Below are 10,000 nucleotides of genomic sequence, written 5' to 3' on the forward strand. Positions count from 1 at the left end.
TCATTTCACTTAAATTTCAAACGTATACAAATCTATATCAGTTTGAGACATTTTGTTGACGACTCTTTAGTTTCAACATTAACAGAACTCGGGACACATCCACCCAAACTGGTATTAACATCTCTCGATTTTGAATTCGCAACCCTCATACGTAACACAAAAAACCCTCCCTAACTTTGAAAGAATTAACCTAAACTTAGTACTTCACGAACCTTGGCTGATGCAAGTGAAAACGTTACCTAAATTTTTGTTTCGTTTCGTGGAATTTACAATATATAATTTTGATATGAATAACATAGAATCTGATATGAATATCATGCCACTAACGTCAATAAACATAAGTACTGTATAGATGTAACGAAAATATAATGCATAGATGATAATGCAAGTGATGATGGCGAAAGAGGGAGACGTAGCCCGAAAAAGTAGGGAACCTCTGCTCTACAAAAAAGCATTATACAAATACGTTATGAGGAAAGACACATCTGGAAGGAGGGAGGAGGCGAGGCAGAGACGGAGAGAAAAATGTAAGAGAAGAGAGGAGAGAAGTGGATTGGGAGAGACTGTAAATATGCAAAAGGAAATAACTTACCGTCAACTTTCCATTTGCTAAGCTAATAAACATATATTCATGATCGTCATTACAATAATAAAAATATTACAAAAGTAATTCCATAACTCCACTTTCAACCTAAGGATAATGAACATGATAAAGAAGGTCCCAATATGTATGAGCAAATGAGGATAATGAAGACGCAGTCAATTTAAGAGGTGAAATTCAATATGCTGAGTTTTAAAGGCGGTCTCTAATGATCTGTAGTTCTATTAAAAGGTAGCCGGAGAAAGATGGATGTAATTTAGGCCCAAATTATTCACTTTCGGTTGAAAAGAACCTTCCAATGAAGAAATACAAAATCAATGACAGGATAAATCAAGATCAAAATTAACTACCCAGGTGCCCAAGTTGGTTCCATTGGTTTCGCTTAACAGATGAATTAAACAGAATGTGATACTTAAAGGATTATAAAAGTCAATTGCACACTGTACCGTTGTGGCAGTACAATTGCAATAGTATCTATAGTAGCACGGGTGCAACCTGTGTCTCTGTGTCAGCAGTGTGGTGGTGTCTCTTTGATAGCATGGGCGAAACTATATCTGTAGCAGCACGCATGCCTCTGTAGATGCATGTGTGCATCTGTCTCTGTAGCTACAGGCATGAATCAGTGGCAGCATGGGTAGATGCATCCGTCTCTCTCTGGCAACACAGTGTGGATGAGTCCGTCTCTCTCTAGCAATACAGCATGGATACGTCTCTCTATCTGGTAATATAGCGTGGACGAGTCCGTTTCTCTCTGGCAACACAGCATGGATGAGTCTGTCTCCCTCTGGCAACACAGCATGGATGAGTCTGTCTCCCTCTGGCAACACAGCATGGATGAGTCTGTCTCCCTCTGGCAACACAGCATGGATGAGTCTGTCTCCCTCTGGCAACACAGCATGGATGAGTCTGTCTCCCTCTGGCAACACAGCATGGATGAGTCTGTCTCCCTCTGGCAACACAGCATGGATGAGTCTGTCTCCCTCTGGCAACACAGCATGGATGAGTCTGTCTCCCTCTGGCAACACAGCATGGATGAGTCTGTCTCCCTCTGGCAACACAGCATGGATGAGTCTGTCTCCCTCTGGCAACACAGCATGGATGAGTCTGTCTCCCTCTGGCAACACAGCATGGATGAGTCTGTCTCCCTCTGGCAACACAGCATGGATGAGTCTGTCTCCCTCTGGCAACACAGCATGGATGAGTCTGTCTCCCTCTGGCAACACAGCATGGATGAGTCTGTCTCCCTCTGGCAACACAGCATGGATGAGTCTGTCTCCCTCTGGCAACACAGCATGGATGAGTCTGTCTCCCTCTGGCAACACAGCATGGATGAGTCTGTCTCCCTCTGGCAACACAGCATGGATGAGTCTGTCTCCCTCTGGCAACACAGCATGGATGAGTCTGTCTCCCTCTGGCAACACAGCATGGATGAGTCTGTCTCCCTCTGGCAACACAGCATGGATGAGTCTGTCTCCCTCTGGCAACACAGCATGGATGAGTCTGTCTCCCTCTGGCAACACAGCATGGATGAGTCTGTCTCCCTCTGGCAACACAGCATGGATGAGTCTGTCTCCCTCTGGCAACACAGCATGGATGAGTCTGTCTCCCTCTGGCAACACAGCATGGATGAGTCTGTCTCCCTCTGGCAACACAGCATGGATGAGTCTGTCTCCCTCTGGCAACACAGCATGGATGAGTCTGTCTCCCTCTGGCAACACAGCATGGATGAGTCTGTCTCCCTCTGGCAACACAGCATGGATGAGTCTGTCTCCCTCTGGCAACACAGCATGGATGAGTCTGTCTCCCTCTGGCAACACAGCATGGATGAGTCTGTCTCCCTCTGGCAACACAGCATGGATGAGTCTGTCTCCCTCTGGCAACACAGCATGGATGAGTCTGTCTCCCTCTGGCAACACAGCATGGATGAGTCTGTCTCCCTCTGGCAACACAGCATGGATGAGTCTGTCTCCCTCTGGCAACACAGCATGGATGAGTCTGTCTCCCTCTGGCAACACAGCATGGATGAGTCTGTCTCCCTCTGGCAACACAGCATGGATGAGTCTGTCTCCCTCTGGCAACACAGCATGGATGAGTCTGTCTCCCTCTGGCAACACAGCATGGATGTGTCTCTGACAACACAGCGTCTGTCTCTCCCTCTGGCAACAGTGTGGATGTGTCTGTCTCTCTCTGGCAATAGTGTGTATGCGTCTGTCTCTGGCAATACAGTGTGGATACTTGTCTCTCTCTGGCAACACAGCACGTGTGTGTGTGCCAATGTGTGTGTATGCCTCTGCGTGTGTATGCCTCTGCATGTGTGTGCTTATGCATGTGCACCTCTGTGGGTGTGCGCGCGCCTCTGCGTGTGTGTGCACCTGTGTTCCTCTGCATATATCTGTGTGTGTGCCTCATTGTACCTGTGTGAGTGTTTGTGCGCTTGTGTGTGTGTGTGCACGCTTGTGTGTGTGTGTGTGCACGCTTGTGTGTGTGTGTGTGCACGCTTGTGTGTGTGTGTGTGCACGCTTGTGTGTGTGTGTGTGCACGCTTGTGTGTGTGTGTGTGCACGCTTGTGTGTGTGTGTTTGTGTTTGTGTGTGTGTGTGTGTGTGTGTGTGTGTGTGTGTGTGTGTGTGTGTGTGTGTGTGTGTGTGTGTGTGTGTGTGTGTGTGTGTGCGCCTGTCTGTCTGTGTTTGTGTGTCTGTGCCTGTGCGTGTGCGTGTGCCTGTGTGCGTGTGTGTTTGCGTGTGTGTGTGTGTGTGCCTGTGCGTGTGTGTGCCTGTGTGTATGTGTGCCTGTGTGTATGTGTGCCTGTGTGTATGTGTGCCTGTGTGTATGTGTGCCTGTGTGTATGTGTGCCTATGCGTGTGTGTGCCTGTGTGTTTGTGTGTGCATGTGCCTGTGTGTTTGTGCGTGCATGTACCTGTGTGTTTGTGCGTGCATGTACCTGTGTTTTTGTGTGTGCATGTGCCTGTGTGTGCGTGTGCTTGTGTGTTTGTGTGTGCATGTGCCTGTGTGTTTGTGTGCATGTGCCTGTGTGTTTGTGTGTGCATGTGCCTAAGTGTTTGTGTGGCGTGTGCCTGTGTGTTTGTGCGTGCATGTGCCTGTGTTTTTGTGTGTGCATGTGCCTGTGTGTTTGTGTGTGCATGTGCCTGTGTGTTTGTATGTGCATGTGCCTGTGTGTTTGTGTGTGCATGTGCCTAAGTGTTTGTGTGGCGTGTGCCTGTGTGTTTGTGCGTGCATGTGCCTGTGTTTTTGTGTGTGCATGTGCCTGTGTTTTTGTGTGTGCATGTGCCTGTGTTTTTGTGTGTGCATGTGCCTGTGTGTTTGTGTGTGCATGTGCCTGTGTGTTTGTGTGTGCATGTGCCTGTGTGTTTGTGTGTGCATGTGCCTGTGTGTTTGTATGTGCATGTGCCTGTGTGTTTGTATGTGCATGTGCCTGTGTGTTTGTAAGTGCATGTGCCTGTATGTTTGTATGTGCATGTGTGTGTGTGTTTGTGTGTGCATGTGCCTGTGTGTTTGTGTGCATGTGCCTGTGTGTTTGTGTGTGCATGTGCCTAAGTGTTTGTGTGGCGTGTGCCTGTGTGTTTGTGTGTGGCATGTGCCTGTGTTTGAGTGTGAATGCGCCTGTGTTTGTGTGTGCGTGTGCGTGTGCCTGTGCCAGTGTGTGCGTGTGCGTGTGCTTGTGTGTGCGTGTGCGTGTGGCTGTGTGTTTGTGTGTGCCTGTGTGTTTGTATGTGCGTGTGGCTGTGTGTTTGTGTGGCTGTGTGTTTGTGTGCCTGTGTGTTTGTGTGTGCATGTGCCTGTGTGTTTGTGTTTGTGTGCCTGTGTGTTTGTGTGGTTGTGTGCCTGTGTGTTTGTGTGCTTGTGTGAAAGAGAGAGAGAGAAAGAGAGATAAAGGGAGAGGTAGAAGGAGAGAGAGAGGGAGAGGTAGAAGGAGAGAGGGAGAGGGAGAAAGAGAGAGCCAGGGAGAGGTAGAAAGAGAGAGAGAGGGAAAGGTAGAAAGAGAGAGGGAGAGGTAGAAAGAGATAATGCAGAAATATAGAGTGAGTGTTATGTATTTGGTGTCCGTGTGTGGTGTTGCGTGCATGTGTGTGTGTGTGTGGGGGGGGGGGTTGCGTGCATGTGTGTGTGTTGCGTGCATATGTGTGTGTGTGTGGTGTTACGTGCATGTGTGTGTGTGTGTGATGTTGCGTGCATATGTGTGCGTGTGTGATGTTGCGCACATATGTGTGCATGTGTGTGTGGTGTTGCGTGCATGTGTGGTGTTGCGTGCATGTGTGTGTGGTGTTGCGTGCATGTGTGTGTGGTGTTGCGTGCATGTGTGTGTGTGGTGTTGCGTGCATGTGTGTGTGTGGTGTTGCGTGCATGTGTGTGTGGTGTTGCGTGCATGTGTGTGTGGTGTTGCGTGCATGTGTGTGTGGTGTTGCGTGCATGTGTGTGTGGTGTTGCGTGCATGTGTGTGTGGTGTTGCGTGCATGTGTGTGTGGTGTTGCGTGCATGTGTGTGTGGTGTTGCGTGCATGTGTGTGTGGTGTTGCGTGCATGTGTGTGTGGTGTTGCGTGCATGTGTGTGTGGTGTTGCGTGCATGTGTGTGTGGTGTTGCGTGCATGTGTGTGTGGTGTTGCGTGCATGTGTGTGTGGTATTGCGTGCATGTGTGTGGTGTTGCGTGCATGTGTGTGGTGTTGCGTGCATATGTGTGTGTGTGTGGTGTTACGTGCATGTGTGTGTGTGTGATGTTGCGTGCATATGTGTGCGTGTGTGATGTTGCGCGCATATGTGTGTGTGTGTGTGGTGTTACGTGCCTGTGTGTGTGGTGTTACGTGCATGTGTGTGTGTGTGGTGTTACGTGCATGTGTGTGTGTGTGGTGTTACGTGCATGTGTGTGTGTGTGGTGTTACGTGCATGTGTGTGTATGTAGTGTTGCGTACATGTTTGTGTAAGTAGTGTTGCGTGCATGTGTGTGTAGTGTTGCGTGCATGTGTGTGTGTGGTGTTGCGTGCATGTGTGTGTATGGTCTTGCGTGCATGTGTGTGTAGTGTTGCGTGCATGTGTGTGTAGTGTTGCGTGCATGTGTGTGTGGTGTTGCGTGCATGTGTGTGTGTGGTGTTGCGTGCATGTGTGTGTGTGGTGTTGCGTGCATGTGTGTGTGTGGTGTTGCGTGCATGTGTGTGTGTGGTGTTGCGTGCATGTGTGTGTGTGGTGTTGCGTGCATGTGTGTGTGTGGTGTTGCGTGCATGTGTGTGTGGTGTTGCGTGCATGTGTGTGTGGTGTTGCGTGCATGTGTGTGTGTGGTGTTGCGTGCATGTGTGTGTGTGGTGTTGCGTGCATGTGTGTGTGTGTGGTGTTCCATGCATGTGTGTGTGTGTGTGGTGTGGCGTGCATGTGTGTGTGTGTGTGGTGTTGCGTGCATGTGTGTGTGTGTGTGGTGTTGCGTGCATCTGTGTGTGTGTGTGGTGTTGCGTGCGTGCATGTGTGTGTTGTTGCGTGCATGCATGTTTGTGTGTGTGGTGTTGCGTGCATGCATGTTTGTGTGTGTGGTGTTGCGTGCATGCATGTTTGTGTGTGTGGTGTTGCGTGCATGCATGTTTGTGTGTGTGGTGTTGCGTGCATGCATGTTTGTGTGTGTGGTGTTGCGTGCATGCATGTTTGAGTGTGTGGTGTTGCGTGCATGCATGTTTGTGTGTGTGGTGTTGCGTGCATGCATGTTTGTGTGTGTGGTGTTGCGTGCATGCATGTTTGTGTGTGTGGTGTTGCGTGCATGCATGTTTGTGTGTGTGGTGTTGCGTGCATGCATGTTTGTGTGTGTGGTGTTGCGTGCATGCATGTTTGTGGTGTTGCGTGCATGCTTGTGTGTGGTGTTGCGTGCATGCTTGTGTGTGGTGTTGCGTGCATGTTTGTGTGTGGTGTTGCGTGCATGTTTGTGTGTGTGTGGTGTTGCGTGCATGTTTGTGTGTGTGTGGTGTTGCGTGCATGTTTGTGTGTGTGGTGTTGCGTGCATGTTTGTGTGTGTGGTGTTGCGTGCATGTTTGTGTGTGTGTGGTGTTGCGTGCATGTTTGTGTGTGTGTGGTGTTGCGTGCATGTTTGTGTGTGTGTGGTGTTGCGTGCATGTTTGTGTGTGTGTGGTGTTGCGTGCATGTTTGTGTGTGTGTGGTGTTGCGTGCATGTTTGTGTGTGTGTGGCGTTGCGTGCATGTTTGTGTGTGTGTGGTGTTGCGCGCATGTTTGTGTGTGTGTGGTGTTGCGTGCATGTCTGTGTGTGTGTGGCGTTGCGTGCATGTTTGTGTGTGTGTGTGGTGTTGCGTGCCTGTTTGTGTGTGTGTGTGGTGTTGCGTGCATGTTTGTGTGTGTGTGGTGTTGCGTGCATGTTTGTGTGTGTGTGGTGTTGCGTGCATGTTTGTGTGTGTGTGGTGTTGCGTGCATGTTTGTGTGTGTGTGGTGTTGCGTGCATGTTTGTGTGTGTGTGGTGTTGCGTGCATGTTTGTGTGTGTGGTGTTGCGTGCATGTTTGTCTGTGTGGTGTTGCGTGCATGTGTGTGTGTGTGGTGTTGCGTGCATGTTTGTGTGAGTGTGTGGTGTTGCGTGCATGTTTGTGTGTGTGTGGTGTTGCGTGCATGTTTGTGTGTGTGTGGTGTTGCGTGCATGTTTGTATGTGTGTGTGTGTGGTGTTGCGTGCATGTTTGTGTGTGTGTGTGTGGTGTTGCGTGCATGTTTGTGTGTGTGTGTGTGGTGTTGCGTGCATGTTTGTGTGTGTGTGTGGTGTTGCGTGCATGTTTGTGTGTGTGGTGTTGCGTGCATGTTTGTGTGTGTGTGGTGTTGCGTGCATGTTTGTGTGTGTGGTGTTGCGTGCATTTTTGCGTGTGTGGGGCTGCGTGCGTGCGTGTGTGGGGCTGCGTGCGTGCGTGTGTGGGGCTGCGTGCGTGCGTGTGTGGGGCTGCGTGCGTGCGTGTGTGGGGCTGCGTGCGTGCGTGTGTGGGGCTGCGTGCGTGCGTGTGTGGGGCTGCGTGCGTGCGTGTGTGAGGTGTTGCGTGCGTGCGTGTGTGAGGTGTTGCGTGCGTGCGTGTGTGAGGTGTTGCGTGCGTGCGTGTGTGAGGTGGTGCGTGCGTGTGTGAGGTGTTGCGTGCGTGCGAGTGTGGGGTGTTGCGTGTGTGCGAGTGTGGGGTGTTGCGTGTGTGCGAGTGTGGGGTGTTGCGTGCGTGCGAGTGTGGGGTGTTGCGTGCGTGCGAGTGTGGGGTGTTGCGTGCGTGCGAGTGTGGGGTGTTGCGTGCATTTTTGCGTGTGGGGTGTTGCGTGTGTGCGAGTGTGGGGTGTTGCGTGCGTGCGAGTGGGGTGTGTTGCGTGCGTGCGAGTGTGGGGTGTTGCGTGCGTGCGAGTGTGGGGTGTTGCGTGCGTGCGAGTGTGGGGTGTTGCGTGCGTGCGAGTGTGGGGTGTTGCGTGCGTGCGAGTGTGGGGTGTTGCGTGCGTGCGAGTGTGGGGTGTTGCGTGCGTGCGAGTGTGGGGTGTTGCGTGCGTGCGTGTGTGGGGTGTTGCGTGCGTGTGTGGGGTGTTGCGTTCGTGCGTGTGTGGGGTGTTGCGTGCGTGCGTGTGTGGGGTGTTGCGTGCGTGCGCGCGTGTGTGGTGTTGCGTGCGCGCGTGTGTGTGGTGTTGCGTGCGCGCGTGTGTGGTGTTGCGTGCGCGCGTGTGTGGTGTTGCGTGCGCGCGTGTGTGTGGTGTTGCGTGCGTGCGTGCGTGTGGTGTTGCGTGCGTGCGTGCGTGTGGTGTTGCGTGCGTGTGGTGTTGCGTGCGTGTGGTGTTGCGTGCGTGCGTGTGTAGTGTTGCGTGCGTGTGTGTGTAGCGTTGTGTGTGTGTGTGTAGTGTTGCGTGTGTGTGTGTGTAGTGTTGCGTGTGTGTGTGTGTAGTGTTGCGTGTGTGTGTGTGTGTAGTGTTGCGTGTGTGTGTGTAGTGTTGCGTGTGTGTGTGTGTGTAGTGTTGCGTGTGTGTGTGTGTAGTGTTGCGTGTGTGTGTAGTGTTGCGTGTGTGTGGTGTTGCGTGCGTGCGTGTGTGGTGTTGCGTGCGTGCGTGAGTGGTGTTGCGTGCGTGCGTGAGTGGTGTTGCGTGCGTGCATGTGTGTGTGGTGAGTGCGTGCATGTGTGTGTGGTGTTGAGTGCGTGCATGTGTGTGTGGTGTTGAGTGCGTGCATGTGTGTGTGGTGTTGAGTGCGTGCATGTGTGTGTGGTGTTGAGTGCGTGCATGTGTGTGTGGTGTTGAGTGCGTGCATGTGTGTGTGGTGTTGAGTGCGTGCATGTGTGTGTGATGTTGAGTGCGTGCATGTGTGTGTGGTGTTGAGTGCGTGCATGTGTGTGTGGTGTTACGTGCGTGTGGTGTTGCGTGCGTGTGGTGTTGGGTGCGTGTGGTGTTGCGTGCGTGTGGTGTTGCGTGCGTGTGGTGTTGCGTGCGTGTGGTGTTGCGTGCGTGTGGTGTTGCGTGCGTGTGGTGTTGCGTGCGTGTGGTGTTGCGTGCGTGTGGTGTTGCGTGCGTGTGGTGTTGCGTGCGTGTGGTGTTGCGTGCGTGTGGTGTTGCGTGCGTGTGGTGTTGCGTGCGTGTGGTGTTGCGTGCGTGCGTGTTTGTGTGTGTGTGTGGTGTGGTGTTGCGTGCGTGTGTGTGTGTAGTGCTGTGTGCGTGTGGGGGATTTGAGTGGTGTGGTGTGCCCGCAGTGTTTAGTGTGCGACCAGTTTCTTTGTAATTTTACATTATATCTTTTTTATTCTATATATAAATAGATATGCATATATCTATATATCAAGTAAGTGAATAACCTGATATTTTCGGCGGTTGAAAATACTTATCTTGACATATTCCCGCGTAATGACGTCAGAGGAACCGCCCACCGGCAACATCTGTATGCTTTTTTTTCCATTCCGTTACACGCTTACTGTAATACAAGTCCCCTTATTGCAAACTGACAGTTAATCTCATTCTCCCGGTGAGCACTCGGGAGGTTTGTTCAATAACGAGACAAGCTAACGTTGAACGCTATCTGTCACATTTTGTCCTTGATGCGCCGGCGCGGGAAACATTTCTCAAAAAACGTTTCGTTTGTGACAATCTCTTTGCTATAAAAGGTGTGCAATTTTCACTGTCCATGTATGCTATTATGAATTTATTTATAACAACCCAAAATAACCCGTGCAAATATCCCGCTCGTTTGCAAGTGTTGGCCACACTGCTGCAGACGACGTAGTTTGCAACAATCAGGATGTAAGTCACTTTTCATATACCACTTCCATACAAAAACACCAGTCCGGTATAGCAACTTTTATTTACATCAGAGGTTGAAGGATGTTGTGAATAATCACGGTGAAACTGGTTTAGGAAGACACAGGTATAAGGAATTGGTTTTGCAATGGCGTCCGGTCGGACAAGGAAA

General features: G+C 51.0%; 1 protein-coding gene across 1 annotated transcript in view; it reads right to left on the bottom strand.

Moving 5' to 3' along the window:
* Positions 1–10,000, bottom strand: part of mub (poly(rC)-binding protein mub) — a gene marked incomplete in the record, with an annotated part of 523,509 nt that overhangs the window by 513,300 nt on the left and 209 nt on the right.

The sequence above is a fragment of the Penaeus vannamei genome, chromosome 34 (assembly GCF_042767895.1).
Source record: "Penaeus vannamei isolate JL-2024 chromosome 34, ASM4276789v1, whole genome shotgun sequence".
NCBI lineage: Eukaryota > Metazoa > Arthropoda > Malacostraca > Decapoda > Penaeidae > Penaeus > Penaeus vannamei.